Source organism: Rhipicephalus microplus, chromosome 1, assembly GCF_043290135.1.
Source record: "Rhipicephalus microplus isolate Deutch F79 chromosome 1, USDA_Rmic, whole genome shotgun sequence".
NCBI classification, from domain to species: Eukaryota; Metazoa; Arthropoda; class Arachnida; order Ixodida; family Ixodidae; genus Rhipicephalus; species Rhipicephalus microplus.
Window position 1 is genome coordinate 244,363,512 of NC_134700.1, and position 13,648 is coordinate 244,377,159.

At 46.0% G+C, this 13,648-nt stretch overlaps 1 long non-coding RNA gene across 1 annotated transcript; it reads right to left on the reverse strand.

The window, feature by feature from the left end:
- Nucleotides 1–7,765: 7,765 nt before the first annotated feature.
- On the reverse strand, nucleotides 7,766–13,404 carry LOC142813987 (uncharacterized). The gene is made up of 4 exons (XR_012894763.1): nucleotides 12,980–13,404; nucleotides 12,399–12,578; nucleotides 9,328–9,410; nucleotides 7,766–8,196 (listed from the first exon to the last, which is right to left on the reverse strand). It is a non-coding gene; the product is annotated as an uncharacterized LOC142813987 (long non-coding RNA).
- Between the last annotated feature and the right edge of the window lie 244 nt (nucleotides 13,405–13,648).

The window sequence follows — 13,648 nt, forward strand, 5'->3', positions numbered from 1 at the left end:
ATTTTCGACACACAGTGCGACCCTACGTACCGAAGCCCCTTCAATGGCGGAAATGTTATAGATTGGGACATGTCAGTGCTGTTTGTACAAACCTGGCTGTGTGCTCGCTATGCTCAGAATCACATAGCGCAGACGCTTGCTAGGCAGAGCTTCGAAAATGTCGAAACTGTCATGGCCCTCACGAAGCATCGTCGAAACATTGCCCAATCATGAAAAAGGAAATGCAAGTGTTGAGGCAAATGGTCCGGGATGGCTCAACTCACAGGGAGGCCGCTGCCCAAGTACGACGCCGGCGGTCTCGTCGCCGGAGGCCCCTGAGGAGACCCAGTGCTGAAGCAAGGATTGAACCTCACCAAACGACCGCTGGCATACCTCCTCAAGCGTCTAGACACGCCGACAACAAATCCTCCAAGCAAGACACGAGCATCACCGGCTCGCCTGAAGCATGGCCAGCGCTGCCAACGATAGACCCCCTGTTTGAGCCACTGCATCGCTCGTCTACAATCACTTCGGAACGAGAATGCGGTGATAGTCACGACCAAGAAATCGTAGCCATGGTAAAGGCCCTTATGAATACCATTCGTGTGCTCCTCACTAGCATTGACAGTGCGGCTGCAAAGAGTGCACTTCAGTTAGTGGATGCGCTGAAGCCGGTGCTATCAAGTCTGGAAAGGCACCATGGCTCCGCCTCTGCAAGCCTTTCGTAAAGAGGTCAAAGGAGCTTCGATATTTCAGTGGAATGCCCGAGGCCTCAAGCCCCGCATTTCTGATATACGACAATTTGTGTTCAAAATCCAGTTTCCAATTATTGTTATCTGTGAGCCAAGGCTACACAATGCAATACGACAACCCAGGTACGAAGCCTTCAAGTCAGCTACCTGCAACAGAGTAAAGTCATTGTATATATCAGATGCGACCTTACCTATATCGAGCACCGTGTAGCACCTCACGATGACAACCAGTATGTCTGCTTGACAGTTAAACGTAGAGACTTCAATTTCACGCTTGTAGGCGCATATATATCACCTTCAAACCGTTTTGAACCTGAAAGACTACGTGCACTGTTAACAGCCACACCTGAACCATGGATCATCACCGGAGATTTCAACGCTCACCACCCACTATGGGGAAGTCAGAAGACAAACAGTCGCGGAAGACAAGTATTCTCCTTTGCTCTGGAGCAGCAGCTGCTTTGTGTAAACGACGGAAGCCCAACGTTTCTACGGGGAACGACATACAGCAGCTGCCTTGACTTGACATTTGTGTCACGAAACCTAAATGGAAAGGTCAAGTGGTTCGCAGACTATGAAACTCATGAAAGCGACCACATACCAACTTATTTGAAGATCAAGGGCCTGGAAAAATCGCCAAACTACGACACTTCGACTCGCATCGACTGGACAAAGTTCAGGTCACTGGCGGAAAAAAGGTGTCAAGAAAATAAAGCGCCACCTCTTCACACCTTCGAGGATATAATTTGAGGTGCTACTCAAGAAGCGACCTATCATATTCAACATACTTCAGATTATTGTCAATATCAAGCGGAATTGGAACGGCTCAGAGCGATCCGTCGTCGCGCAGAAAGAAGATATAGGCGCACTAAGTCCATTCATGACTTGAGGGAGGCAAGGCGCCTACAGAAAAAAATTCAGCGGCGAATCATTTCACTTCAATCCTTTCGCTGGAAACATCTGTGCGAATCTTTGGATCCACACAAGCCTTTGACGCAGACATGGAGGATTGTCCGTGGCCTACGAACATCGCCACATCAACATCGCCCCTTCAAGTGTCTTTGTCTCCACCAAGGACGCACCGAAATTGAAGTAGCAGAAGATTTCTGCATGAAAGTTGCCGGTCATGCGTCCGCGTCCACCACGCGCCACCTATAAAACGCTCCAGTTTCCAGAGATTCAAGAATGGACACCTTTTTCTCTCTAGAGGAACTACAAGCGGCCTTGACGGCATGCAAACTATCTTCATCGCCTGGTCCGGATGGGATCACGTACATGACTCTTTGCAACCTCGGAGAAGCAGCTCGATGGGCCCTTCTATCCGTGTACAACGACTCGTGGAGCAGCGGATTTATCCCTCATTCATGGAAATCCAGCCACCTCGTCCCTGTGCTTAAACCAGGTAAATCTCCTCTGAACTTGACCTCTTATACCCTATCGTGCTTACCAGCTGTTTCGGGAAAGTGATGGAGAGGATGATTTTGACTCGCCTAGAGTGGTACCTGGAGCGCCATGAGGTATACCCTCATGCTATGACGGGCTTTCGGCGTGGGAGGTCCGCAATTGATAATGTCATAGACCTGGTCTCATCTGTTCAGCATCAAAAAAGACTGAAACGTTTATCTGCGGCATTGTTCTTGGACGTGAAAGGTGCATACGATAACGTATCACATGAAGCCATTCTGGATGTCATGGAAAATGTTGGACTAGGGGGTCGGGTTTACCAATGGATCCACAGCTATCTCAAAGGCAGAACTTTTAGATGCGGAGCATCTAATACTCGAGGCTTGTAGTGCGGCGCCGTCCGCAAGCTTCCTCCTCCTTCTTCCACCATCTGTGCATCCCTTCCTCCTCTACACACCGCGCGCGCTTCACTCCTCCACCATCTGTGCACCCTTCCTCCTCTACACACCGCGTGCGCTTCTCCTCTTCACGAACATTCGCTAGCTGTATAATGTAGCGCGCATGCGCCGTCACGCTTCGAGAACATCGGCAGCTGACGCGCGCGCATGCGCCGTCGCGCTTCGAGAACATCGGCAGCTGACGCGCGCGCATGCGCCGTTGCGCTTCTCCCCCTTCTCGAACATTCGACAGCTGACAGTGCATGCGCCGTCGCGCTGTATATATACTCAAGGTCGGTGCTCGCTCGCTCAGTTGCCGCTCGTCGGTTGGTTTGTACGGCGCGTCGACGTCCGAGGTCGCAATGATCGACGTCCATTCGACCAGCGCCGGCCAAAGTGTTAGCGGAACCGCAACCAAGTCGTCGTCCGAAGACAAGGCAGCGCGGAGAAGAGCTCGCGACGCCGAACGTAAACGTCGGCGCCGAGCGGAAGATGCTCAACTTAGAGAACGTGAAGCCGCTGAGAGACGTCAGCGTCGAGCAGCAGCACCGGATTCGGCCGCTTTGAAACGTAAGCGTCGACAAGAGGACCCGGACTTTCGAAAACGGGAAGCCGAGTGCAAGCGTCGGCGAAGAGAGGCCGATCCCGATGCTGCCCGCGAGCGCAAGGGCGCCGAGGTAGCGGCGTGGCGCGCCAAGCAGTATGCCACGCCCAACGCTCGCTTCAAGCGCGACTTCCTCGACCGAAGCTTCGGCCACACCTGCAAGGTATGTGATCGTCTTTGGTTCGATAACTACCGCTGCAACCCGATCCACTCACTCTTCACTTTACCGACCAAAAAGCCATCGTGCTCAAAGTTCGTCGCAATAAATAAACACCGCCCTTTCGCATACGTGTCGTACGTGTTCACTCATTTAACACCCCTCCTACAACCACGTTAACCAATTTAGCCAGCGACCCAAGTAAGTCGCAATTTAACACCCCATTTCACAACCACGTTAACCAATTTAGTCATCGACCCAAGTAAGTCGCACTTTAACACCCCGTTAACCAATTATATGCTCCGCATCCTCCTCAGTGTTCCCCCGAGGGAAGCTGCGGGCAATTTTTTTTTGTACAGACGGAGAATGGCACAACAACGCACCATTGCAACCGTCGAGGTGTGCCTCAAGGCGGCGTTCTTAGCCCCACACTTTTCAATCTAGCGCTACTCGGCCTGGTTGATGCACTTCCAGAATTTGTCCATCTATCAATATATGCAGATGACATCTGCATCTGGGCGTCAGGCGTAACACGCCTTCATTTGCGTGCCCGGCTTCAGAGAGCGGCAAAAATAGCGACAAAGTACCTGGAAGAACGGGTACTAGAGCTGTCATCAGAGAAATGCTCGCTTATAGCACTCACGCATAAGGCTATGAGCCCATATGTTATTAAAATCTACGGACACACGATCATTTACGTGAAGACCCACCGATTCCTCGGAGTCGTAGTTGATCGCACCTCTCCTGGAGCTTTCGCATCGCCCACATGAAAACTAAATTCACCATGATCACCCACGTACTGAGGTTTCTTGCTGGAAAAACGTGGGGTGCATCGGTAAAAGCAATGCTCCAACTCTACACTGTTTTGTTCCTCGGTTATATGCGATACAGCTTACCCGTGCTTTGCGGGATCCGAAGAACAAACTTGCGCGTCCTCCAGTCGATCCAAGCACAAGCCCTGAGGATATGCCTTGGTTTCCCGAGATGTGCGTCTACAGCAGTGACAGTCATCATTGCGCGTGATTATCCAGTCAACGCACACATCCGCGTAGACGCTTTGAGAATGCACATAAGACATTTCGCTCGGCTTCCATCTCATCACCTAGCCTCACTTCGAACTTCCGGGCCCCACTCAGCGTTCAGCGCAACTGTAGCTCAGCATTGCGCAGTGCTTCCATTGCACTTCACGCATGCAGCACAGCCGCCGATACCATTATGGTGCCTACACCCACTCAAAGCCCTTCTTACAATTCCTGGCATACAAAATAAGAAAACGTCGTCGCATCTAGCCCTGAAACAGGCCACAATACTTTTTCTGCAAGAGAAGCACAACGAACACCTTTACATTTACACGGATAGCTCGTTGTCTTCAGTAAGCTCTGCAGGGGCGGTGGTTATTCCCGCGAGGCACATCACAATTAAATTCATGACATCGCATTTGACGTCATCGACAGTTGCAGAACTTGCAGCCATTCGTGCAGCTCTGGAGTTTATAGTGAAAGAACCTTCGGGAATTTGGTCGATCTTTTCGGACTCGAAGGCATCTCTTCAATGTCTTATATCACCCTTTCGCCATGGACCTAATGAACAGTTAGTAGCGGAAATAAGGCTTCTTCATCACCAAGCAACCGAAAAACAGCACAGCATAGTGTATCAGTGAATACCAGGTCATTGCGGTATATATGGAAATGACCGCGCAGATGAGGCCGCTAGATCTGCACACGATGGTACCCAATACATAGCCATCCCGTTCTCAAGAACCGACGCAGCTACAAGACTTTGTTCGCTTGCACGTGACCTCACACTGGTACAGTGGAACTCGACAGACTTCACAAACGCACGCCTGCATAACTTGGATCCCGATCTGCAGCTTCGTCTTCCCCCAAGGATATCTCGAGCTGAGGAGACTCTTCTATGCCGCCTGTGGCTTGGAGTGGCCTTCACGAACGCATACTCTTATCTCATCGGGATGGCCAGCTCTCCTACATGCACTTACTGCACTTGGGAAGAAACCATCGCGCACCTTCTGTGTGAGTGCACCTATTTCAACGCGCAAAGACAAGAACTCACTGCAGCTCTGGATAGACTAGACAATCGGCCTTTGTCCGAACAAAGGATTCTGGGTCATTGGCCGAGCCCATCCTCAGCCCAGAAGGCTTTGAAAGCTTTGCTGCGCTTTTTGCGGACAACTGGCCTCAGAGACAAACTTTAGTGTCTTATACTCTTTGATGTTGCCTTTCCTCTGTCGCAATTTTTTTTGTAATTTCTCTCTCTCTTCGCAAAACTTATTTTTAACATCTTTCATTCCCCTCACCCCTTTCCCCAGCACAGGGTAGCCAGCCGGTCTAAGAACTGGCTAACCTCCCTGTCTTTCCGCTTAAACTTTCTTCCTCCTCTTCCTTTCATTGCCATGCAGAATGCTTGGGCTCGATTCCTGCTGGGACGCTGCTCATATTTTGTAAAGCTGAAAGCAGCTAAATATAAGTCTACGTGGAGCTAAATTTCAAATAACTATCATAACACAGCTTCTGACGCTTGTCACTAGAACTGACTGTGTGCTATGAAACTGCAATGTGCATTGTGCATCAGAATACAAGGGGCTTTTCAAGAACCATCAGCAGTAAACATAACAAGAAAGAGCTAAGGACAATATGGAAGCATGATTGATGAAAAATCCTTGAACAGCAAAGGGCACAATGTCAGTCCTATGCAGCGACTTAATAAGGAGTGGTCACTGCGACAACCTTCACCCCCCCCCCCCTCTTGAAGGCCAACCCTGTGCACGCTCATGATGTTAAGGACAAGCTGCGATATTGGGTCCCGTGACATTCCCTGTTCAAAGATTTTTATCAATACAGCAAAATATAAGCTCTAGAATAAATACTCAATTTTTTTAGCTTAATCTTACGACAACACATATAAAGATATCTTGATTTGCGATTGTCTTTGGGGTTAACAAACTGATAGAAAACGTTAGCTTGTTGCACAAATAGGGAGCTTTGTAATGGGGGCCGCAAAAGTTTGGAGCCCCAAAGAAATAGCGTCAAGGCCACTGCACACGTGCAAAACCCAAACCGCGTTTAGGTTTTGGGTTGGGGACACTATTTCTCGAATTTAACGGGAGCCCTAAAGCCTGCCCCAAAGGCTTAACGTTGGACAGACGTGACAGCCCTCATTGAAGCGACGGCTGTCGTCCAGTACTAGCGTGACCAAGGATTAGGTGAGTGTCCAGAGAGTTGCAGACCCAATTCGAAAACTCTTCGCTCCTGCTTGACCCAAAGCATTCATATGCCAAAGGCTTTGAGGCTATTTGAAAGCTCCCTAATGGCTTAACTTCTGTACCAACAAACAAGCGCCAAACTTAGAAAAAGTGGCTTGTGTGCCCAATAATAGTTACTGTAAAGCTGCTGCAGATCATGATGTGCGTAAAGTCAAGCCACTTGATAATGGTAGACTTGCTTAAGAAATGGGAAAAAATCCCAACAGCTCATTTTATTGATGTTATGACGTGACTTCTGTATCGGCAGACTCCCCTAGTAGTCTTAAAGATGGCGCCAAGTCTGCCTTTTTCAGACTTATCCTGTGCATGATTTAACGTACCGGGCTACAGCCACGCAGACTTTCTATGATAATGGAAGCTGAGGATCTCGCACGTGGCTGTCAAAGAACTGTTGGCTGCCCAGCGTGGCCTACAAAAAACCAATAACCAACGGCAGGCAATTGTGAGAAGCACGTCATCGCTTTATCGTCATTCTTGCTTGCATTGAGAAGTTTGACTTCTCTGAGACTCGACCTTTTTGGTGAGGGAGCGGCACTGTAATGAAACCTTGCACTTGGTTATGCTTACCTGCTTTGAATAAAATGGACAGATCATACATGAGAGTTTTTCCCCGGTGTCTTCTGGTTGTCAATCACAACCCAGAAACTATTTAGGATAAGTGAATGTTTTCACTTGCAAGAGCACCTATTGCATAAAGCATCCTAACACCACTCAGTACCGTGTACTTCATTGGAATCATTCTAACCATGAAAAGCAATACAAAACAGGCAGCAGCAGCCAGCAAAGCATATGCAAAGGACCATAACTGAAATTTGCTAGGGTGCATTTTCAGCGAAGATGGAGGGTTCTATCAACGACAAGCGCTAGCAAAACAATCTGTATATTTGCATGTTAGCGCAGGTGCAGCTTGTATGGTGCAAATCACGAGAAAGACAGCTGCTTGGTGTAGCAATGTCTCAGTATATCCGCGTGGACCCAAATGGGAGTAGTTGGTGCAGCACATCTATCACCACACAAAAAGCACCGTTCTGTGCAGCGCTTTTCGGCCAACCTTCTGCTTTTTCTTTCCACCTTTTTTATTCAATAAGCAAGCAGTAAAGTGTCCTTCTGACTGGAGCATAGTTGCCACTTGCATTCACTCAATGCAAAAGGTTGGTCATATCATCATTCTTTATTGAACTTCTACATCATGCACTATGGTGCCATATCTTGCCTTTCACAAACCAAGGAATGTTGCACACCATGACTCATTCGCATTTTTTTTATTCTCAATTGAACTGATCCCCATGGAGTCGGTGAGTAATCATTATCTCTATGGACAGTACACATCACTTACACATCCACACCAATTAAATCATTGCTATATTTACATTTGAAAGCTTTTCTTTGTACAAAACACATCCACTAAGAGATGTACATAATGAGAGGTTAATTATGCCTTGCCTAGCAAGCCTCTCCCACAAAAAGCATGCTTGTCTTATGAAAACATGACCATTTCGGATCATACAGGATAACACTGATAGGACCCACCAGACCTGGATGACTGACTGCCTTTTCAGGTTGAAGGCAATTCTTGCCTGAGCCTGTAAAGAAAAAGCAAAATAAAAGTCCAACTAGGTCAGAACATCACAAAAGCCACGTAATAGCAAGTATACTCCTTCAATACCATATATGTTAGTTTCAAGCGTCAAGGTGTGCACAAAAAGTTAAATGCTGTCCCGGTTTAATCCTGCAGCGATGCCTGTATAAACTAATGGTAATTATATAGTCATTAAAAACTTTTGTTTGGATGTAAACTCAAGGCCACTCTATAAACACTACCACCAGACATGAAATTTTCACCATGCCCTCAAGAAATGGTGAGTAACTATCCATCCATACATGATGTTACTATCCATCTATACATGATGTCAGATTTCCAAGTCATCAAGGGGTCCTGCAACCCTTTTTTCAGCATGGTCAGAGAATGCTGCCAATTCTTATATGAGGCTTTCGAGAACATGGGCGCTAAACAATCTGGCACAGTACGGGGCCTGGAATTCACGATTAGTTCTGTGTCTGCTAGAAATCGTTCCCTCTTTTTTCTCAGAATGATGATGACATATGTCTAAGTGACAGTGCCATATACCTCAATTCAAAGCTGTTTGCTGTTTCAAGCATCGTGAGCTACACAGTTGCCGTGGCCACCGCAAGAGATGAACATCTGCCTGCGCGTGCCCTTGCGATAACATTTGAAGTAAGCTGCGTGTTTGAAGGAAAAAAAGAGCTCAAAAGCATGATGCGAGCATGACGTAACTTCTTTCCCCTGTGCGATCCACGCTCGTTGGGCTAAAGGAAAAAAGAAAGCAATTGTAGTGTGCGACAAATCTCAGCTCGTACTTGACAGATTCTAGACATTTCCGCAGGAGTCGATATTCATGAGTTGATAAACTCTTCTAATGAAGCCAATTGATCGTTACTTAAGAAAGTATTGCAGGACCCCTTCAGAATTCCGACCATTGAATGACCAGACCTTTATCCCTCACTTCCAGTCATAATCATGTAGCACCGAATACCTTCACTTAATACCGGTAGCCCAACAAATAAAAAATTCATGCAGTGCTGTTTTCCATCACCCTCACATCAACATAAGTAAGCTGAAACAGGTACTGTACGCCTTCACCAATTTTACTCATAAAGCATTTCAATAAATCAGCAAGTGTGTGTTGTCCTACCTAGAGGGCCCCCCTTGGCCTCTTCAAGTCCGAGTTATCCACAGCATCCCCTGGTCGCTTCAAATTAGGATAGGTGTATGATACTGCACAAATAGAACCGACAAACAAGACCAAAATACCCAAAGCACGCACACCAAGAAAAGACATGAGAAAATTCAATGCACCACACAAAATAAATCAAGACCAATACGAAAGAATTACAGTAGTTTAGAAGAAGTATTGGGCACACAGCATTGCAGAAGAAGACGCATATCATAATTTTAAAACGCATGCATCCATCGATGACCAAAGGCGTGCAATAAAAAGAAGTGTGATGTTAGTTATATGCAGCCGATGAGGGTCCAGTTTAGAAGAATCCAAAGTGGTGGATGTTGCGGGTCAGTCAACACATTGACGGTTTTTGTGGCAAAGCCAAGTCAGCAGCAGCAGAAGGCATGAAAGAAAAAAAAGAATGAACGTCAGAAGCAATGAGAGAAAAATATATTAATCACAACTAAGTGACATAATTTCAACTAAATCAACTAAATGATATAAGCGTGCAAAGATGTATTAAAACAAGGGTTCAACAACTGTGCAGTTGTTCAAAAAAATACTAAACCTATTTAATAACAATGCTAAGAACTACAATGCTGAAACTCATTCTTAAATCCTTCATATGAGTAAACACTTATGCAATATTTTTACTGTTGGCATATATTACATGAATTTCTATATCAGAACTTTTTGTCTGCTACACGACAGCGGATGTTGAAAGTGAAGTGTTATAATACTTTTCCTCTTTTAACAGTGCAATGCTGAACTTCTGTCTACATTGTTATTTTGTTCACATTTTTTATATGCTAGACTCTTAATATTCCAGTACAAGTGACACAAATATTCTAAATTGCAGATATTTCTATTGCTGATATCCCAGCTTACACAGGCACATCTGATCAAGAACTATTGACAAATGTTGCCTTAAATAATCAGTGTGAGCATACGTTCTCTAACTGCAACACCTCACATCACGATCATGAATGACACATTTGCAGTTTCTCAGGCACTCTGACAACTCCACGAACGCTGTCCACATGATAGATTGGAAAGTTGCGCAGAGCACAACAGAATGCTGTCAGCATTGCTTCTTTAATTCCGTAAACCACAGTACCATCTGGCGTCCAACTATTATCTGTCACTTGAAAATTACTTCACAAACTCGCAAATCAGCTAAGCATTGCAGAAGATCACACACCACACAACTAATACGCTCATTCAGGTTATTCAAAATCAGCAAATGGGTTAGCGGTAGTAGAGTGCCACTCTTTTGCCAATATACCATCCCACTTGAGGCATCTGCACCTAACACCACTAACAAGGTATGGTATAGACACTGGCTACAATTCAGTTTCTGACATGAAATAGTGATTAGCGAAATAAGGCCATATCTCAAATGCACCCATTCTTCACAGCAGTGTACAGTACCATATACTGGCGTTACTGGGAGCCATCACTCTCGCTCATTTCATTTGCCACAGCAACTTCAGTGAAGCGGCTTACCTGGCTTATACATTCTGCCTTCACAAACTCATTATAGACAAACAAGTTGAATTCATTAAATCACAGTGGAATTTTTTATTGATAATATTGGTAAAAGAGCTCTGCACCGTGAAGTTAGTTATAGTGCAAGCACCACAACCAAGAAACAGTCCTGCTGGCCTAATCAGCGGGGCCATCGCTAAAGCCCTACATCACTGAGCTGCACACTATCGTGAACTTCACTTGCGAAGATGAGCTTCTATTGACAATGGCCATGTAAAATGAAGGAGCATCATGGCATTATGTTTTTTTTCACTAGAATACAGCAGTACAGATTCATGCATTCCTGCTGAATTTGACCACTCACTCTATCACCTGTCTTAAGTGTACTGCTTTGCATGTGAAGGATGACATGAAAATCACAGGTGAAGTAGCACTAGCCTGAATAGACCAGACACTGACCAGTTCATTAATCTATAAAAATCACAACTGAAAATTGTACGTTAGTTGCCCTTCGAGATATTTCAATATTGTACATGGCCACTGCATCTTAGAGGATATTTCCTGTGCCACCAGTTTCATTGTGCTTGTGCTGGTGTTCTCCTGTACAAATAGTTTTTATAGACTTCATTAGAGCATACTTATTCATCTTTTAACTTTTGCCACGGCATCTGTTATGCCGCCTACACCAAGTACAGTTAATGTAAATTCTTCCCAAACTGCGCAAACCTCGGTTTTCATGAAATATTTCAAAAAAATTTTGAATTACCCATGAAATATCAAAAAGACCCATTTTAACATTTCATGTTATCAATGAAAGTGTACTGCTGAAAGTGAGAAACAGTTAACATGTATCTCGATCACATAAGATGAATGATAACTTCGAGTTTGCAGTTCACCAAGGACAATAATATAAAAACAGGCAGTGAAATACACATCTGAAAGAAAAAGTGTCTATTAGTGTGTTCTTGCCACTCCTACTGAACCAACAAAAAAAGGGGTTAATGACTCCAAACTGAGACAAAACATGATGAAAAGTTAACCAAGCTTTTTTTACATCCATCTAAAATGCTGAGTACCTCAGCAGCAAAATCTGTGCACATGAAGCAGCTGAACCCCGAAAATGCATATAGCTATACATGTATGTTTGTATCGATTTCAGCCAGTAAGCAATGCACGCATGTACGCATGAGTGTCGTCCTGATTTCTTGTGGGAGGGGGGGGGGGGGAGAAGGGTTGCAATTTTGTGTTGCATCATGGTTGGGGGGTGGAGGAAAGCACTGATTTACTGATGTAGCACGCTGGGGGCAACTGCTGGTGTGGCTCAAGAAGGGATAAAAGCCCCTTTTGTGCCAGCATGCGGACACCTTAACATGTAGTAAACACAAGTACCTAGCTGCTTGAAAAGGTTGCATGCACTTTCTCAAGTAAGCATGCTTTTGACAAGACCTCAGCATAGTGCCTTGCCTACACTCAAGCGACAGGGCGATAATATCCACAAGACTAAACATCTAATGATTTATAGTGTCAGAGCCATTAAAAGGAAAACAACTCACTGTAACGAGGGCAGTGGGCATGGAGCTCGAGTATAGAAAAGGAAGAAGACTTGCTGTGATCGCAGGCTTGCGTTCAGTTAGCCCTTGCGCTAAATAAAGCTCTCCTTCGCCGAGTCAACTCCTGCTTGTTCAACAACCCGTTTCAAGTGGTGGAAGTGCTGGGTACATCTGGTCCTCACCCTGGAAAAAAAACAGCGATAGCGTTCAATTGCAATACTATCGCGTACAGCTCAATCCTGTTGCTCCAGAGCTGAAACAGAGGCATAATTTCGCAAGAGTCTTCTGACACTAGAGTGATGTGCGAAATCGCGCGAGGTGGCGCCCGTTAGTTTCATACGAAATGTTTTATTCGCAGACGTATTTATGACATCTTCGAGAAGGGCACTGTGAGACTGAAATGCGGCACCAAATGCAAGCAAATTCCCAAGCGCATTGCGCACTTCTAGGAAAGGCATCGCCAGACAGGCGCACAACTACAGTTCAGGGATGCTATAGAATATTGCAGGTACCAGTGTGACTTGATATGTGTATGCAGAAGTGTGCAACGAGTGAATCGATAAGTGTGCTGGAGTGTCACGTACCTGGTCCGGGCAGGAACACAGATGCATTGCTCGCCGTGGGTGCCATCTCCGTCACGTGCTTCTTCCCCTTCACTTCAAGCCCGACGACGAGGCACAGCAAAACTGACTCGAGGATCACCCGCCTCATGGTGTTATCGAATCATGCTTTAGTCACAAAAAAAAAATGCTGCAAATTGAACCGATGCACTATGTGAAGTTCAGCACAATCTTTTCCCGACTTCTTCTGTTGGAGCACCCGTACAAAAAAGAGGGCAACGGGCTCGCAGGGCAAGTGAATTGCCTAGGTCTGATGCAGAACTGCACGGGTTGACCTCGCGTAGCAGGGATTACTTCTATGGCAGTGACAGTGTACGCCGATCGTCGATCACGTGACAGCTCGACACTCAGAAAAACAGGCGCTATCTCGCGTTTCACGGATGGAACAGGTTTTCACTGACCGCCGTCATCAACGTAGCTTAGGCGCACGCCGCAAGATAACAATAATTCCTGAATCATCATGCTTGCGGTAATCCCAATGGTCATTCGAGGGGCTACGCAAGCAAATGAGAAACATTTACGTTAATCCAGAATAACTCCGTGGTGTTCACATCTGCGCGAGTAGACGAGCAGCCCCAATGGACTTTCAGCAGCACTCAGAAGAGGAGAGAGATCACAAATATTGTAGTCCAC